Source organism: Hyaena hyaena, unplaced genomic scaffold, assembly GCF_003009895.1.
Source record: "Hyaena hyaena isolate Hyena2069 unplaced genomic scaffold, ASM300989v1 scaffold_358, whole genome shotgun sequence".
Taxonomy (NCBI): domain Eukaryota; kingdom Metazoa; phylum Chordata; class Mammalia; order Carnivora; family Hyaenidae; genus Hyaena; species Hyaena hyaena.
In genome coordinates this window covers 1,370,312-1,387,793 of record NW_024080992.1, presented here as the reverse complement: position 1 = coordinate 1,387,793, position 17,482 = coordinate 1,370,312, and the positions used below count along the sequence as shown (strand labels likewise).

The following is a 17,482-nucleotide window of genomic DNA, read 5'->3' as shown; positions in this document are numbered from 1 at the left end:
CCTTTGACCCATCAGTTCCATGTCTGTGAATCTGTCCTATCAATACCTTCACTCACAACCAGAGATATATATGCAAGAGCAATCACATAACATTGTTTCTCATTGAAGAATGCCAAAAACAATGTAAATATCCTTTGGCATGGAAATGCCCCAATATAGTATCTCCATATCACTGAATGCTCTGTAGGAATCCCAGGGTGGCTCAGTTGGTTATGTGTCCAGCTTCAACTCAGGTCATGATCTCACAGTTCGTGGGTTCGAGCCCCGCATTGGGCTCTGTGCTGCTGGCCTGGAGCCTGCTTCAGATCTCTCTCTCTCTCTCTCTCTCTCTCTCTTTCTCTCTCTCTCTCTCTCTCTCTCTTTCTCTCTCTCTCTTTCTCTCTCTCTCTTTCTCTCTCTCTCTCAAAAAATGAATAAACATTAAATTTTTTTAAATGAGATCTCTCTATATATGTGCTCAAATGAGAAGCTCTCTAACATATAGCAAATGAGCACAATGAAACTGTTGAATAGTGCCTAGTGTAGGGATGCTTAATGTTACCAAATATGTAACAAAGAAAGAAAAGAAACTTTTAGATTTTTATATCTTTCCAGGCTTTAAGTGTTTTACTCAATTCTAAGTGTTCTTACCTGTAGGATAGGAAATGAGAGTAGGGCAATAAGGTGAAAATGAACTTTCATTTTTCATAGTGGGTTTTTTTTGCATTCTGTGAACCTTTTCTATATGCAGGTATTATAACAAAACTGAAACAAACATTCAAGGAGGTAGAACCCATGAGACTTGGTCAGTAGGTGAATGTGCTGAACAGCAGGATGGAAGAGAATGGAGAAAGTAGGAGCTCAAATGGAAGGGGTAAAATGGGGAGGCATGAATTCAAAACCTCACAGAAGCAAAAGGGCAACATTTTAAAGAAAGAGCCATTTTATTTTTTAATAAAACAAACCAACAAGAAAGATAGAAGCTGTGTCCGTTAAAAAGATGTTCAGGTTACATTTTGAGAGATAGGATTTCTGCATCTTCTACTCCAGTTGGCAGAGCCCTTCACCATGAGAATGGAGAAGCAGAGCACCATGAGCTGAGGGCTGGTGTCCTCCCAGGACTGCTTCTCCTGAAGAGTGTAAAAGGCCACCAGTAACTGAGCGCTAGCCACCTACCGATTGCAGACAAAATAACAGACTAGCAGAGGTGGCCACATATCTATGGAATGGAAAGAAAAACTTTACCCCTTTAACTCCTGCATTCCTCTCACTTTTCCCTCATTTTTTCTCTTCCTCTTTCACCCCTTCCTCTTTTCTTGTGCATGCGTGCGCGCGCACCCCCCCACACACACACATACACCCATGCCCGTGATACGAATCTGCCAGACTGAAAACAAAGTTAAAAAAAAAAAAAAAAGGAACTAATAGAAAACCATGACATCCAAATCAGATAAGCACCTCCAAAGAATGATAAGGAAAGAGATCTTCTGCCAAGAACATTATGTGAAAATTGTGTGGCCTTCTTAGCCTCAAAAATGTGATAAGCAATATTAACACAGCAGAAAGCTTGAAAAACAAGTGACAATAGTATTTCCAACATCTACTCTTATTTACTGTTTATGAACAAAACACATTCATCTGCATTATTTCATGTGAGCCTCCTATCAACCCTTGGAAGGAGGGAAGACTTCCATCTCTTTATGAAAGGGGACACCGAGTCTCAGAAATGGGCAAGAGAAGTAGTTAGGTCTCAGAGGCATATCTGCTAACATCTCAGTTGTCTCTTTTGTATGGCACTCTGATGTCTGCCTGGCTTAGCAGAATATCCTTGATACCACACTGATTTGTGTCTCAAGCTAATCAGACATTATCCTTCAAAAACTTGTTTTGTCAGCTGTCCTAACTTGGAAGAATCATAGACGTTAGCAAAGTATATTAATTCATGTCACTTATTGGGCAGAGTGGTCATTTGAACAACAACAAAAATCTCGACATAAAAGGGAATAGATTATGCCCTTTGGGGGAGCTAACCAACAATAGCTTACAAAATAAAAATGTAAAACATAATTTCAGAAAGAGTTGTCTCCTCATTCATGATGCTAAATATATAGGGTGCTGTCAGAAGCTATGAGCAATGAAAGGAGGATTGTAGCCATGGGGCTGTTTGCACCAGGCCATGAGGGATTTCGTGGTCCCGGGTCTACAGGTATTGGTTATACTTGTTCTGTTTCACTAATACTATTAACTGTTTCACTAATTCATAGCATGCAAACCCAGCTTCTCTATGCAAAGGCAAAAGCAGAGAGAAAATGTCTCTAAATATACTCCCTGCAGGAGTTAGAAATACAGTAGGGAAGTCATTCCCTGATAGCTGTTCACTTTTTAGAAGTTTCCAGATACAACACTACTCATCTGCAGTCTTCTCCTCACCGCCATGAGAAAGCTGCAATGTGCACTTGGGAGTGGGCATATAAATTAGCACCAGAAATGAACCAAGGGCCACAGCAGTCCCCCGCTGAGAGTTCCTGGTTTCTCCATGACTGTGCTCCTGGGCTGAGACCCTGCCTCCCCCCGCAGCACCCCTTTCAAACAACAGAAAGATCTGAAAAAGAGCCGAGCAAGTCTGGTTGCTCGTTCTTTTAGGTCTGAGGTTAGTTTTGCTCCAGCACATTTTTCTTATTTTTTCCTGTATGGTGGTTCTGTATGGATTTCCTTACCTCCACTACTTCTTAACCACAGGATAGTTACCACGGTAACACCTGTTGATGGCAGACCAATCTGCTGGGAGGTAGCTGCTTTTGCATTTCTTGCTTCTGGCTCTCACAGTTAGGTTCAGGAGACGTTTTTGTTTCTTTCTAGGCTTCTGGTGACACCAGTTTCTCCGTTGGGAAGAATGATTTGGAAATTGCCCTTAGCTCTCTCTGTGTTCTGTGCTAAGATACAACCTCTTGGAACATTTGTTTTCTGGTGATTTTTATCAACTATAATAGAAATTGTGTCTTTGTCCAAGGGAGTTCACAGTCTTGAAAGCCTGGGTTTTTTTCCTTTTCTCTCATTTTTTCCTTCTCTTTCCCCTTCTACTTGATCAATTAGATGGGTTTATGTCCCTTCTTTGACCAGACAAAGGACCACAGTAGCAGAGCCCAGATTTCACGTCTCACTTAAAATCCTGTTAGTCTGGAAACCAAAACAATGAAGAAAATAAAACCTTTATTTTCTTAAAACCTTTTTCTAAACCTTTGTATGGTTATACAAAATGCCAATTAGTTATACAAGGTAGGTTGATGGAAATATGATAGATATTAAATACATTGAAGAGACTTAAAATAATAATATGCTAAAGGACAGTCATGAACTATCCGTTGCTAGTATCTTACTATAGAAACTTAGCTAGATCACAAATAACATATATTTAAACAGGCATTTTGGTATGACCCTTCTGGATATGGCCGTGTGGCAGAGTCTTTGGATGAGATTTAAAAACAAACAAGCAAAAAACCAGACACCTTCCCTGAAGCCACATCAGCTAACTAGGGAGAACACAACACAGGTAGCATATGTGAGACAGGATGAAGGCACCACCATAGAAAGGTAATGAATGAAAAGTGGCCTGGGTTCATGACAGAGCTGTGTCATCACAGCTGGGCATTGGTTTTCTTATTGCTAAAATTAGTTGGAGCTGAAATATTGTGGGTTTACTTTTAACTCTATAATTATATTAATCCAACTCTGAAATAAGCACAGGTGCTAAACAGTAGAACACTGGATGGGGAACCAGAGCAGACTTTTAAGCATGAATTCGAGTGACTTTTCAACGACAAAGAAAAGCATAAATTAAGCAAGGGCAGGAGTCAAAGAAAAAGTAAATGACTTGTCATATCAGTCTAAATATAATACGTCCCAATAAAGTCAGAAATTCCTTAGGAATTTTGATCAGTCCAAATTCTTAAAGAGCCCTTTCAAAATGTTCCTCACAGTTAAAAAAAAATTATTGAAAGTTTTCTCTTTAATTTTACTTCATGTTGTTTTGGTGACTGTTCCCTTAATTGGTTACTGAAAATAGCATTTAAAAGTACAAATTCCCTCTTTGAGATTATATCACGAGTTATGTGAACTTCCCTATTATTTCAGTGTTCACTTGAATTTATATAATTAAGTAATTCCAGTATAGCAGCAGGGTTGATGTGTACACCTTCTTGATATGAGAAACGCAGAGTAATGACCATTGCCTTTCTCACCTCATCTCTGTGTGTTTACGTTAGGACTCCACTGTTAGAGAACTTGACCATTTTTCCATGCTCTAGTTCCTAGGGTTGCCATAATAAAGTACCACAGACTGGGTGGACTATATCACAGTTCTGGAGGCTATAAATATAAGATCACAGGGTCAGCAGGGTGTTCTCCTTCTGAAGGTGCATGGAAAGGTTCTGTCTGTTCCAGACCTCTCTCTTAGCTGCTGGTACATCCCTAAATGGTGGCTGCAAACCTCCTGTCTTTACAGAGCACTCTCCTTGTATACATTTCTCTGTACCCAAATTTTCCCCTTTTATAAGGACACTGATCATATTAGATCAGGGGTCCACTTTTCTCCATTATGATTTCAACTAATTTTGTCTGTAATAGTCACGTTTCCAGATGAGGTTACATACTGAGGTACTGGGAATTAAGACTTCAACAAATGAACTTTGGGGAAGACACAATTCAATCCATAACAGGATCCTAAAAAGGCATCCCGTGGTCATGCTTACTCACATGTCCAAAGTCCAGTATTCCAAGTGTAGCCATCCCACAGAGAAGTTGTGGCTTAGCAGATCAGAGTCCAGCGTGATGCCTTCAGTTCTGCTGAGCACGCCGTGTCTCACAAACCATGATAGAGCATTGACAGTTACGAGGGTCTTGCTGGTGTGCTTAAGGATATGTTATTAGGTCATGTATTAGTTCCATTCAAATGAATCTCCTTGACTTTTCTCTGGGATACTGAGCATTACATCTCACTAAGTGTCTCAGAATTTCTCTAAAGGTCAACTTTGGTCATTTAGTAGTTGTTTTCCATCAGAGAAATGATAGAAATGTCATACTTACAATAGCATCTCATAAAACCTGCCTTAGTTCATAAGAGAATGACCACATGAGTATATTAGTGGCACAGTTCTGGCGTGCTGTCTGCGGGCAGTGTTGAAAGTCTCAGAGTGAAGTCAAATGTGTATGAGTGTGTATATTCTCTCTACATATATAGAAAACATGTATTCTACACACACACACACACACACACACACACACACAGATGGATATGGATTTATAGTCCTGAACTTATTCTGCAGCCTGGACTTCTAACAGGAAGTAGATTTCTATGAATTTGGGGGTTTCACAAAAGCGTTCTTGGGCAAAGCTCAAGTTAGTGTTAGTGTTTGACTCCTACACCTTCCACAGCTTCCTGGGGAAGAGGAAGTCTTCCTTGCCTATGCCCCTCCCCCTCACCCCCTATTCCAACAACTTCTGGGAGAGCTTGGTGATCAGTGATCACCCCTTGGATCATCCCTTGGATGATCCTAAGACTAGATAAAACAGAAATTAGCCCTTAGCAGGAAATGTCTGAAGGCCGATCTGAGACTCTGTGATAGGCAGTCAAGTGTGCCAAGTGGCTACACAGTTAGGTACCCATCATGAGGGAGATGAGCAAAGCCCTAGGTTCTGTGAATGGCAGCTTAAGTCTCAGTGCAAAAGGCAGATTCCAAGATAAAACAGAGTGGAGGGGACTGGAGTAGTGTTTACTTTTTGGTGTTAGCAAGGAGATAACACTGAAAGGTGAATAAGGGAAAGAAAAGAAAGACCTCTTAATTGCCCTGTTTATTATTCCATGTTTATTTACATTGCCTAAAGGAGGTTGTTTTTAAATATGTCTTTTACTACCAACTCATTAGCTAGTAAGTAGAGGAGTCAATTTATATATTTTCTGTCCTCTAAAGCAGCATTTAAGTTCCCAAAACTAATCTTTTTATTGTTAGTCTTTGTACTACCTTGCTTATTATGTTCAGATGTCTGAGAAGCATGCAACTTTCTTTAAATACATTAAATTTGCATATTGTAAACTATTCGATTTTTTTGCCAGGAAGAAAAGATTATTTTTTTTCCTTTGAACACTTCTGTCATTTTGATTTTTTTTTTCTGTTAATATTGAAACTGCAAGGAATTCAAGTCCAAGCCTGGCTTAGGATGCATGCTTATAGATAAGGCTTATGGGAAATAGTGTCATTTTAGATCCCTTTCCAGGTAATGTTCTTACAAAAAGAGGTTTTTGCTAATAAAATGTCATTTGTTAATAACTCGGTGTGTGTATTATAACTGTATCTATGTTTACCTGGGTTATGTATATTGTAGATAGTCTGAGGATACATGTTTAAGTATTTTTATCATCAGATTCCCAGAATTCAAGAAAAATATGTTCTTCTTGGAAAGAGGATTATTTTTATTAAACCACACCATTTAAGAGGATTTTCAGAAGGAATTATTTTCCCAGTGTCATACTTACATCTTTCTGATGCCTAAAAATTTTTGATTTTTTTTTTTTTTTTTTTTTTGCTTTCATCTTATCTTCATAATGGCCTCTCTTTAGAACCTCTGAACTTTCCTTTCTTGCCTCTTCCAATTTTCTCTTCTCAGTAAAGAAAATTAACTCCCTGAAAACACTCTTTTCTTAATGGACTGTTGCTTCGCATACATCAAGGATTTCAGCTGTTAGAAAGTGTGAGAAATGAGGCAGGAGACATCAGATGGCATGAAAACCAGAACTGTTAACACAGAAAATCCTGGGAAGGCTGGAAGTGTAAGCTAAAGCAGCTGGGGGGTGGACGAGGAAGGAGGCACAGCTGGGAGAGCTGGCAAGAAAAACGTGGCTGGAAAATACAAGGGAGCTTAGCAAGGGGGGAAGTGCAGTGAGGGAATGGAGAATCCTGGGATGAGACAGGAAGAAGCTCCCATTGTAAATTACAGTTTTCCAGTACTGTTCAGGACATGGTAGCCCATATACATTGGCTTTAGCTGCCCTTTTAATTGCTGTACCATTGAGCATATTCAGTATTATTTTCTTGCATCATTATTGGGAAAGACTGGATATTGACATTTTCATGGAAACAAGTGTCTGTGCTTTGAGACTGATCTATTTTACATTGACAATTTACTAATTTATGATAGCATTTAGATGGATTAATAAGAAATATCATGTGTTTATAGATATACTTGTGGTTTTCTATACCCAAAGTATATCAAATTGCTAACATTTATCATTTGGACAAATGGGGGGGTATATATAATTAGCTAGATTAATAACTGGTTTGGTGTATATAACCAGAGGGAACTGATGAATAAATTGGTCTCTTCCTAGAGAAAGGTTTCTGGTATTCGAACCAAATCCTGTCCTAGTCAACATCCAGCCTCACTTGGGTAAAACTGTACCAATGTGTGGCCCAAAATGGGGAGAGATGGCTAATGTAATAACAAAGTGGGGAAACAGAATTCAAGAACATCTTGACCTTTATCTCAACGACCCAGATCTAAGAGGCAGAAGTGGCATATGGATGATGTAAGCACCTCAACATGACCATCACCACCAATGAAATTGCAGAAGGGCAGTAGGAGAGAGATGGCTTAGCATCATCATGTATGAAAGAAATTTAGATTTTATATCAGGCAAGTACAAGATTAATATATCGCAATAGTACCTTGTTGATCACAGGTTTTCCTAAATAAGAGAATAGTACCTGCACCAACACAAATAAGTCTATCGTCCTGTTCACTGACAGAGTGCTATTTATTTTAGAGACAGCCTTTGAGCTTGGTCACTTGGAAGAGAACAACTCAAAATTGAAAGTGTTGGCCCCCAGTATGTCTCCTCCTGCCTCCCCTGTTTCTTCTCCACTCGTTCCTCTTGCATGCATCATCTTGCCCTCCCCAAGTCTGAGCTTGTTCTCACTAAAGCAGGAAATACTAAAGATGTTGACACCTAACCCCCAGGGCAATGGAACACATCACTAGTCATGTTCTTTTCGTGCCTTGCCCACAATACAACCTTGCTCAGTGCTAGCTGAATTGTTGGTTGAATTTTAAGTTCCCATGCTGAGATTTGTGTGGCCCCACTGCTGGCAACTGAGATGCCCAGTGCTGCGTTCCAAGTGGCCTGCATTGCCACCCAGGTGTAGGATCTAGTATCTCAGGAGTGCCTTCCAGATTCCCATGATACTCATTCCTTGGCCTTGCAAGTTTCAGCTCTTTCTCTTCCTGTGTATCTAAATGTCTGGGACCGACCATCTATTTTGGGTACCATGGTCTGTCTTGATCTTGCCAGGAGGTCGTCTTAAGAATTGTGACTCTTACCCTGAATCAGTGCCCAGTGGCCAGGCTCTGCAGCTGTGACTAGACCCCAGGATGATAATGGACCACTGTCCTGAGTTCACCACCCTTTTGACAATTTTGCCTCCCTACAATGTCTGAATTATAGAGAAGAATTCCCCTAGCACTGTTACCAAAGTCCACATAAGAACTGTTTCCTAATTGAGATCAAGGTTACCTTGTCCATTAGACATTGTGCTTGGCTGCTGAGCTGCTCTCCTGAGTTGGGCTTTATAGCTAGAGTAAGCTCTCAGCCTGCTCCTTTCTTGTGAGCCGGCCTGGCCAGGGCCTAACTCCCTTTTTCTTACAGCCTCTGTGCTCTTTTGAGTTAGGGTAACTGCTACTCAGAACTATAGTCTTTAAAATGGAGAAAGGGAGGCTCAGGGCAGGAGAAGAGGAACTTCTTTAAACAGGTGTCTTTGAGTATTTGAAAAGTTGCCCTGTAGGGAAATTATTGGACTTGGTCTGCATGGCCCTAGAAATTAGAGTCAGGACTCCCAAGTAGGTTGAGGCTACTAAGTCACTGGGTGGAAAAGAACCTTACCCCAGCTCAAATCTAACAGCATTTCCCAGAGACAGAAATGAATTCCTTCTGGGGACCCTTCATTAGGGAAGGGATTCTGGCATAGGCTCAATTAGCAGATCTAAGTTTTGTTTATTGGTTTGTTTCCATTGCGGCGTGGATAAAAATGGTGTTTACTTGGGCAGCATTTGTGTGTGTGATATGTTGCTGCAGTCACATGCCAATCGTGAGTGACCCACAATCCTTCTCCTTCCTTTCCTTGTCTATAAGGACTGCAAGGGAGAGCAGCTTTATTGTAGCAATATCCTTGCATCTACTCTGATTTTTTAAAATTAATTCACTCTGTAGCAGGATTCTCACACAGAGAGTCATGACACCGAGGTTTTTCATTCCAGGAAGCAACTTTATCGTAATGGCATGACTCAGTTGGGTTCTTACCCAAAGGACTGAACATTACATGGTGTAGCTTTTTAATATATTTTCCACTTCTTTGTCTCCCATATATGGTAACACACAAACATGTAGTCTGATTAAGTGGTTTCATGTTACAGGGTCGTGATGGATGTTGTCATGTACATATATAGCCAAGTTACCTTCAGGTTTTTTTTTCTTTCCTTAGTGAGAGGACCCTACCACAACTCAAGGAGTAGTTAGTATATATTAGGCACTGTGATTCATTCTGTGCTTAGTACATTTAGCTGTTAGTTTGACCAAGTCCTTTCAATATTATACTTATAACCTACAGTGTCACAGACATTGTAAAAAGGGTTGAAGTATCAAGGGGGGTTGATTTGTAAATCATCTTTAAGTGTCTTTTAAATTTAAAAATCTCTTATTGAGCTTCATGATTCTAGTCCCACAGTGAGTGGATAACCTACTTCTACGTATAGTTTTTAAAAGTCGAATGTGAATTTGGAATTGGGTTGCTCAAGTCAGTGCTACAAAGTCCCTGTATTTACCCAGAGAGTAGAGGAGTATGCTGTCAACATCATCACTATTTCCCTAGAAGAGACTGTAAGGGCATAACTTAAGCAAACAACAACAACAATAAAAACCACTCCTCTTCCTGTACCTCTTCTCAGCAATGGCAGCTGCGGGTTGGGCTAGGCCATCTGTCAGGTGCATATCCCAACCCGCAAGGTCCCAGTGGCCCAGAAATTGAACTCAATGTCAGTTTTTCTGAGTGGCTTTAGCTAGAACAAGCCTTCAGGTTAGTAGGCAAAATGCATCATGAATATCAGAGTTCTTTGAGCTGCCTTCTGATTGTCATCATCCATGTTAAGAACCTGCTAACAGCCCTAATGAAAACTTCTGTCAGTGAAATAGGTATAGAGAAACACTGCTGAGTTTGGCATTCCACTGACATAGTATAGTGTTGGTGGGTGGTCGTGTTTGATTAGATCCCTCATTTCAGAAGTCCTAAAGTTCCATTCAATAGAAAAAGAAATCAACATGGAAAGCATAGGATTTCTATTTGATTGGATCCATCATTGTTTGCAGTGACTAACTCTGTGTACACTTCCAGATGGTCATGAACGTGAAAGGGAATCTGAAAGGGGCATCTGAAAGGGATGAGAATTATGCTCAACTTGTCTCAGGATAGAATAGTTGGCAGTGGACCAGTGATCCTGATTTGTGCAGTAGCCCTAGGGATTCTAGCTAGGCTTACACTGGGTTTGCCATATTTCTTTCAAATTGATCTGGAAAGTGACTGATGGTTTAATGTTCACATTTCTTGGAGTTTATTTTTGGTAGCAGCTTTATTGAGATATGGTTCACCCACTTAGAGTGTACAATTTATTGGTATCAATACATTCACAGAGTGGTGTAACCATCTCACGATTTTAGAGCCTTCAATACCTCACAAAGAAATTCTATACCCCTTAGCTATCATCCCCATCTCCTGCAGCCCTAAGCAACCACTAATCTACTTTCTATCTATATATTCGACCATTTGGGACATTTCGTGTAAACGGTGTCATGTAATTTGGGCTTTTTGTGTGACTCTTTTTCCGCTTAGCATGTTTTCAAGGTTCCTCCATATTGTAACGTTTCAGTCTTTCATTCTTTTTTTTTGGCCACATAAATTTATATGGGTACACCCAATTTTCTTGGTTTATTCACCATTTGATGGCTATTTGTACTGTTTGTACTATTTCCACTTTGGGGTTATTATGAATAATGCTACTGTGAACATCCATGTACAAGTTTTCATGTGAACATATGTTTTCCTTTCTCTTAGTATATTCCTAGGAGTGGAATTACTGGATCCCATGGTAATTCCCGTGGTTAACTACTGGAAAAACAACCAGGCTGTTTTTTAAGCGGCTGTGCCATTTTACATTTCCATCTGCACAGTACAGAGGATTCCCATTTCTCCACGTCCTCACCATCACTTGTTACCATGTAGAGTTTTTGATTAACGCCCTTCTACTGGGGATGAAGTGCTGTCTCATTTCATTGTGGTGTTTGTTTCGATTTCCCTGATAGCTAATAATGCTGAGCAGCTTTTCATGTGCTCATTGGCCATTGTATGTATTTTCAGAGAAATGTCTATTCAGAAATTTTCTATTCAGATCTTTTGCCTGTTTTTGGTTGGGTTGTCTTATTATTAGTTATAAAAGTTCTTTATATAGTCTAGATAAAAGTCCTTTATCAGATATAATTTGCTCATATTTTTTCCCATTTGAGGGGTTGCATTCACTCTCTTTTTAAACATTTTTTTAAATGTTTATTTAGTTTTGAGAGAGGGAGACCGAACATGAGTGGGGAAGGTGCAGAGAGAGAGAGAGGGAGACACAGAAGCTGAAGCACGATCCAGGCTCTGAGCTGTCAGTCCAGAGACTGACGTGGGGCTCAAACCCACAGACTGGGAGATCATGACTTGAGCTGAAGTCAGACACTTAACCGACTGAGCTACCCAGGCGCCCCGCTTTTTATTTATTTGTTAATGTTTATTCATTTTTTGAGAGACAGAAAGCACATGGGGAAGGGACAGAGAGAGAGGGAGACACAGAACCCAAAGCAGGCTCCAGGCTCAGAGCTGTCACCACAGAACCCGATGCAGGGCTCGAACCCACAGACTGTGAGATCATGAGCTGAGCCGAAGTCAGACCCCTAGCCAACTGAGCCACCAGTGTACCCCTACCAGCTCACTTTCTTAATAGTGTCCTTTAAAGCACACGTGTTTAATTTTGATAAAGTCCAATGTATCTATTTTTTGTTGCTTTTTGTGTCATATATAAAACTCCACTGACAGATCTGAGCTCATGAAGATATTTATCCCTGTGCTTTCTTCTGAGAGTTTCATTGTTTTAGCTTTTAAATGTGGGTTTGATTCAGTCTGAGGTAACTTTTATATGGTCCAAGTTGAGGATGCAACTTCAGCGTTTTGCATGTGGCTGTCCAGCTGTCCTAGATATTTTTATGGAAAAGACTTTTTTCCCATCGAACAGTTTTGGCACGCTTGTCAGACATTAATTGGCCGTAGATACATGGGTTTATTTCTGGTGGTAAATTCTCTCCTACTGATCTGTATGTCTATCCTATTCCATTACCACCCTGTTCCTATTACCTTGTTTCTTTAAAGCATTTTTAAGTCACAAAATGCACATTCTTAAAATGCAAAACTATGCACCACTTTTATGTTTTTAAAATAACTGTCAAGTTATGTGCTCAATTTTCAAATTAGCCTCTTTACTCCCATCTAGTCATAAAGAACGCATATGCAAACATATTATTTCTAATACATATTAATAAGATTTGGCATTTTAAGAAAAATATTCTCATTTGTTTTTGCTGCAACAATCTGGTTTAGGTAATCAAATCTTGCTTCTATTTTTAACAAATCCGGGAGAGTTCTCTGGGATCGACCATGGTGACGGGGAGGTGGAGGTGTTTACAGTTGGAATCCACATCCAAATATATCTGCATGGCAGGGTGTCCGGAGGAGGTTTGTTTTAAAATGTAATGAAAGAGTGAAAGACGGTTTGGGGAAGGCTCGCATCTGTCAAGCCCTCACCCCGTGAAACCACCCGGACCTCTTAGTTTGCATGATTGACAGTGGAAGGACCTGGAGTCGAGTTGGAAGAAGACAGCCCGTGATTGTGTGTCCTATTCTGGTCTTCTCAGACTTATTAAAAAAAGAAAATAATAATAGCTGAATGCAGTGGCAAACAAAAGGCAGCCAATTCTCACGCAGTAGCTGTCAGGGAAACAATAGATGTACCTGGAGATAATATAAACACGCTGCTGACTCTGCTATGGAAGAAAGCAACATATAGTTTAAGATGATCATATATGGTCCTAACAATAGAACATCACTACATGCACATCTAGAAGGCTTGTGTTCTACTCAGCTTTTTATATTGTAAATCAGGGAATTCTATCTTAGTTGTTAAGATAATTGAGAAGTTCTGAGTCTTAGCTAGAATATCCCCCTTGGGGTGTGAGGTCATTCGTTCATTCCATGCCTCCTCACTACTCTCTCTCACACTGTACTTACTGTGGTGTCTCCCATCAAACAGAGGTTCAGTTCTGGGAGATATTTGTTAGGAGACGGGAACAGATCTGGAGAGGAAAAGGGGCTGGAGGAAAGCTGGGCACGGAAACTAGAGCAAAGCCAGGGATGGGATGGGCTGAGGGGCGCTCATGAATCAGGAGGGAAATGGAAGGGAAGCACCCCTGTCATGCCCTCCATTTGTGCACATCTTCCTCATGCCCGCAGCGGGGTGGGCGAAGGAACAGTTTGGGATTAGGAGATCTCCATGTCATTCAGGTCACAAAGTTCATGCTGTACCCAAGATGCATCTTTTAATAAGGCATCCTCATAATTAAATCACAGCTTGCTTTATTTAAAGACATAAATACTCTTCACATAAATCACTTTTTCATCGTAAATTCAGGAACTGAATTTTAATGTTAACTGGAATTTTAATATTAGCCACAATAACACATAGATTTATTTATCACAATATTAAGGCGAATATGGAAAAAGCCAGTAAGTTGATAGGTGTTTGATTAGACATCGAATATTATGTTAGAGAGCATTTTTTATTTATTTACTGCTATTTGTACGTTTTCCTCGACCTTGCATCTTGCTTTGCTCAGGAGGGAATAAAAATGTTCAGTGTCAATTTGCTAGCGTATGTACAGTGAACTGGAAAAGCATCTTTCGAAGCCTATGTCCCTCCGCCTTTCCCCCTAACTTTCTTTCTCTTTGGTTATAGGCCAGGAAGGAAGAGAGGCCTGTCAGCACGTTTCAGAGACAGTACATTGCCACCGCGTTGGCTACTTATTTGGACAAGCATTTCTCCAAGGTAAACATTCCCGCTGTGACGAGAGGGGGTCCAGCGTTAGGACTTGCAGATTGCGGGGTCCTGCACAAAGGCCGGGTTGTCGAGTCTGACACACGCAGAGTGCCACGCGCGAGATGGGGGAGATAAGAAAGTAGGACCATGGGGATACCCCTCAGTGGCTCCTAACCGTGTTCCCAGGGGAGAATGCGGGCCCTGCCGGGGAGCCCACGGAGTTGTGCTCCAGTGTGCGGGAGGGAGGAAGGGAGGCGAAGCTGTGCTTTTTGCTTCGTGTTAATCTCTCTCTGGTGTTCATGTAAATGACAGCCAGTGTGGTTTGATTATTCCAATAGCATTTTGTCCTTTGTGGGGAATGTGTGGCATCCTTCTTCTTAGAGGTTACCACACAATATATGCTGTGCTCTTAGCACAGAGGGAAGGGAAACAGGATCATAATATTTTACCCCAGCGAAGACTTACAAACGCTCTCCTTGTTTACCTACTAAGTGAGCCTGTGATTGGTTGGTGACAAATGCTTCATTAGGTTCTTGTTTTGGAAAATCATATTCTCAATGCCTCTTTTAGGGGGAGGGAGGGGGTATGTGTAAGAGAAAATGAACATGAGAGAGAGAAAAGGAGAGAGAGAAAGAGTCCTCAAAATGGAGTCTGTCAGCACCACACTGTACATTTCAGAGGAGTAACTCCAGGCGCTTTCTTTATGAATCATGAGCTTAGTGGGAATAAAGGCCTAACAGAAGCAGCTGAATTCATCGTCAGCTTTAGCATTCGTGAACCGGCTGCCAATATTTTAACACAAATTGCTGTGTCATTTCTATGAAGTTCCCCTGTTGCTACTCAGTCTGTAGCCAAAAGCTAAGCCCTGAAATTACATCTGATAAAACACCTCCTTCCTCCCAGATACAGATATCCATGCACACAACCCACAGAAATGCAAAAATATACGATCCAATTTAAAAGAAAATAAACTTGTCAGCTTTCTCTGTTTAGCGGTTAATAAAATGACTGACGTTGCTTAGTCCTTAGCTTGTGAGAATGCAATTTCAGATTGGCAAGGAGCGGGTAGTGTTTCCTCATCAGGCCGTATTGTGATTGTTCTTTTCTGAAGGGGCTGAGTGGGGGGATGGAGGCTGTACATTAGAGGAGAATTTTGTGATACTATTCATTGTCTGTTCTGACAGAGAAGACATTGTTTGTTCACTGTAATAGGCTTGGCAGGAATCTGTGCTGTGCATACAGAATGGGGAAATAGCAGATCAGTGGAGAATCTCAAAATCCTAAGCAACAGATTAGCCTAGAGATTTTAAAAAATATATATATTTCAGTAGCTTCTCATTATTGTAGATGCAAGTCACAATTTGGGGGAAATAGTTTCCTTTAAGTGATAGTTTTCCTCACCTTGCATTATGCATGCATTACACAAAAAAGGCTTCAAGATAGCAGTGTGCCTATCCAAATACTGTAGTAACACGAATTGCAATCACGAAAGTTTATAAACACACCAGACCCGCTTGAGATCGCTCCCTGTGTGTTTGTATTCGTGTCAGTGTGAATGAAAAGTAACCTTTGCGCATCATCTGATGATTTCACAGAAGCAGGTGTGGGTAAGAGAAAAAAGGTAAGAGAAAAAAGACCCGTTAAAAGATATGCTTTGAGGTAAGAAGTACACTGCTAGGGACAGTGTGAGAGGGTGCCATGCCCTAAATGTTCAGAACTTTAAAGTCAACAGCTGTAAAAGTGAAAGTTCAAAGCAGTGTGCAAACGCTGCCTTGGAAACTGAACTGGCAGAAAGTAAACCAAGACTGAGGCCCAGTATTTCTTCTTCTTAAGGTTCCATGTTCACTGCACCTCCCCGCTTCTCCCCTCTGCACAGGAACTGCACAGTGCGATGGTCCCCAGTTAGCCCCAGGTGTCCAGGGACTTCATGTGTGCGTTTGTGTGTTTCTTACTAGAGCAGAAAAAGATGGTGTCAGGGTGCGGGCTCTGATGTTGACAGACAGAGCACATGAGCCAGATCAGGGGAGCTCCAGGAGCAGATGTCGGGGGCCATTGCCACCCAAGTTCAAGGGCTCCTCGTCCTTATGCTCCAAGAGAGGTTTATCATATTCCCCAGTCTTGAGTTGTATTTTAAGAACTCTCTGTGTATTTTTATAAGGACTATATGTAACCTGTGTATGGATCAGCCTTAAACACCTAAAGCAGATCTTTTATTCTGCTACTTATATGACATCTTTCAGGTACACTATCTGCTTAATTTTTAAAGTTGTCAGTCTTTTAAAAATGTATTTGACAATCTTTTCAAAGATATGTTTGTATAACCTCTTAAAAATATACAAAATATATTTACACAGTGATGTTTTCAAGTAAATACCAAAGGAACCAAGAAAAATTAACCGAGATGTTACAAAACTGTTTCCATTTATTGCTTCATTATATGGATACATTTATATTGTCTACTTTTAAAGTAGTTTTTATTTTATTATTTTTGACAACCAAGTTAAGGGCTACCCTGGGAGGTAAGGCCAGGGTGCAGCCGGTCCCTACTGCCCCCGCAGGGGCTCCCTGGAGACGCCCCCTGTAGCAGAGGCCCCCGGAGCCTCAGAAGACAGTTTGCAGAAATTGCTGTTGCATCTGTGGCTCAGCCACCCAGGCTCCCATCCTGCCTTCTTGTTCCTATTCCGCTGGATTCCCCGGGAGGCGCTGCACTGGAGGCCTGATCATTAGCATGCGCTAGTGACAACCGGCTGTCCAGAGCATGCTACCACGGCCTGCCGGAAAGCAGTGGGAGCTCGCAGGCAGCTAAGTCAGTCCAGACAGAATCGCCTGCTCTGGCTTCATTCATAGCCTTGTAACTAGGAGACAAGGACTGTCCTTGTCTTAAAACGAGGAGTGCGAGGGTCTTGTTTCCCCAGTTACAGCTCATCTTTGTCTGTTGCGAAAGGAAACCTATGCCAGTAGAGGGAAATTGGAGTAAATGCTTAGTGACACTATTTTATTTAACGAACTGTACTTACTGTGAGACAAGCCATGGTCGAAGTACTTTGCAAATACTGAATCATTGAATCCACTTGACTCTCCTACTACTGCTTCCATTATTATTATTCCCATTTTACTGGAGAGAAAACTGAAGCTCAGAGAGGGTGGGTGACTTGTACAAGGTTCCGCAGGCGGCAAGGGTGGATAGCATGTGCACTGAGGCTGTCTGCCGGAGTGTAAGTGTTAGGGCTCCGTGCACCCAATCACAGGTACCTCCTGGACCTGGACCAACAACAGAGCTTGCCTA

The 17,482-nt window shown here is 41.1% G+C and overlaps 1 protein-coding gene across 3 annotated transcripts in view; it reads left to right on the top strand.

Annotated features, from left to right (window-relative positions):
- The window catches only part of PAG1 (phosphoprotein membrane anchor with glycosphingolipid microdomains 1), a 134,270-nt gene that overhangs the window by 66,365 nt on the left and 50,423 nt on the right, over nucleotides 1–17,482 (top strand). For 2 of the 3 annotated variants that reach the window (XM_039250097.1, XM_039250098.1), the window contains one exon: nucleotides 14,116–14,205. The exons of the other annotated variant lie outside the window; for it this stretch is intronic. The gene's annotated coding sequence lies outside the window, so the exon portion shown is untranslated. The remainder of the gene's footprint in view (nucleotides 1–14,115; nucleotides 14,206–17,482) is intronic. 3 annotated transcript variants of the gene reach the window in all.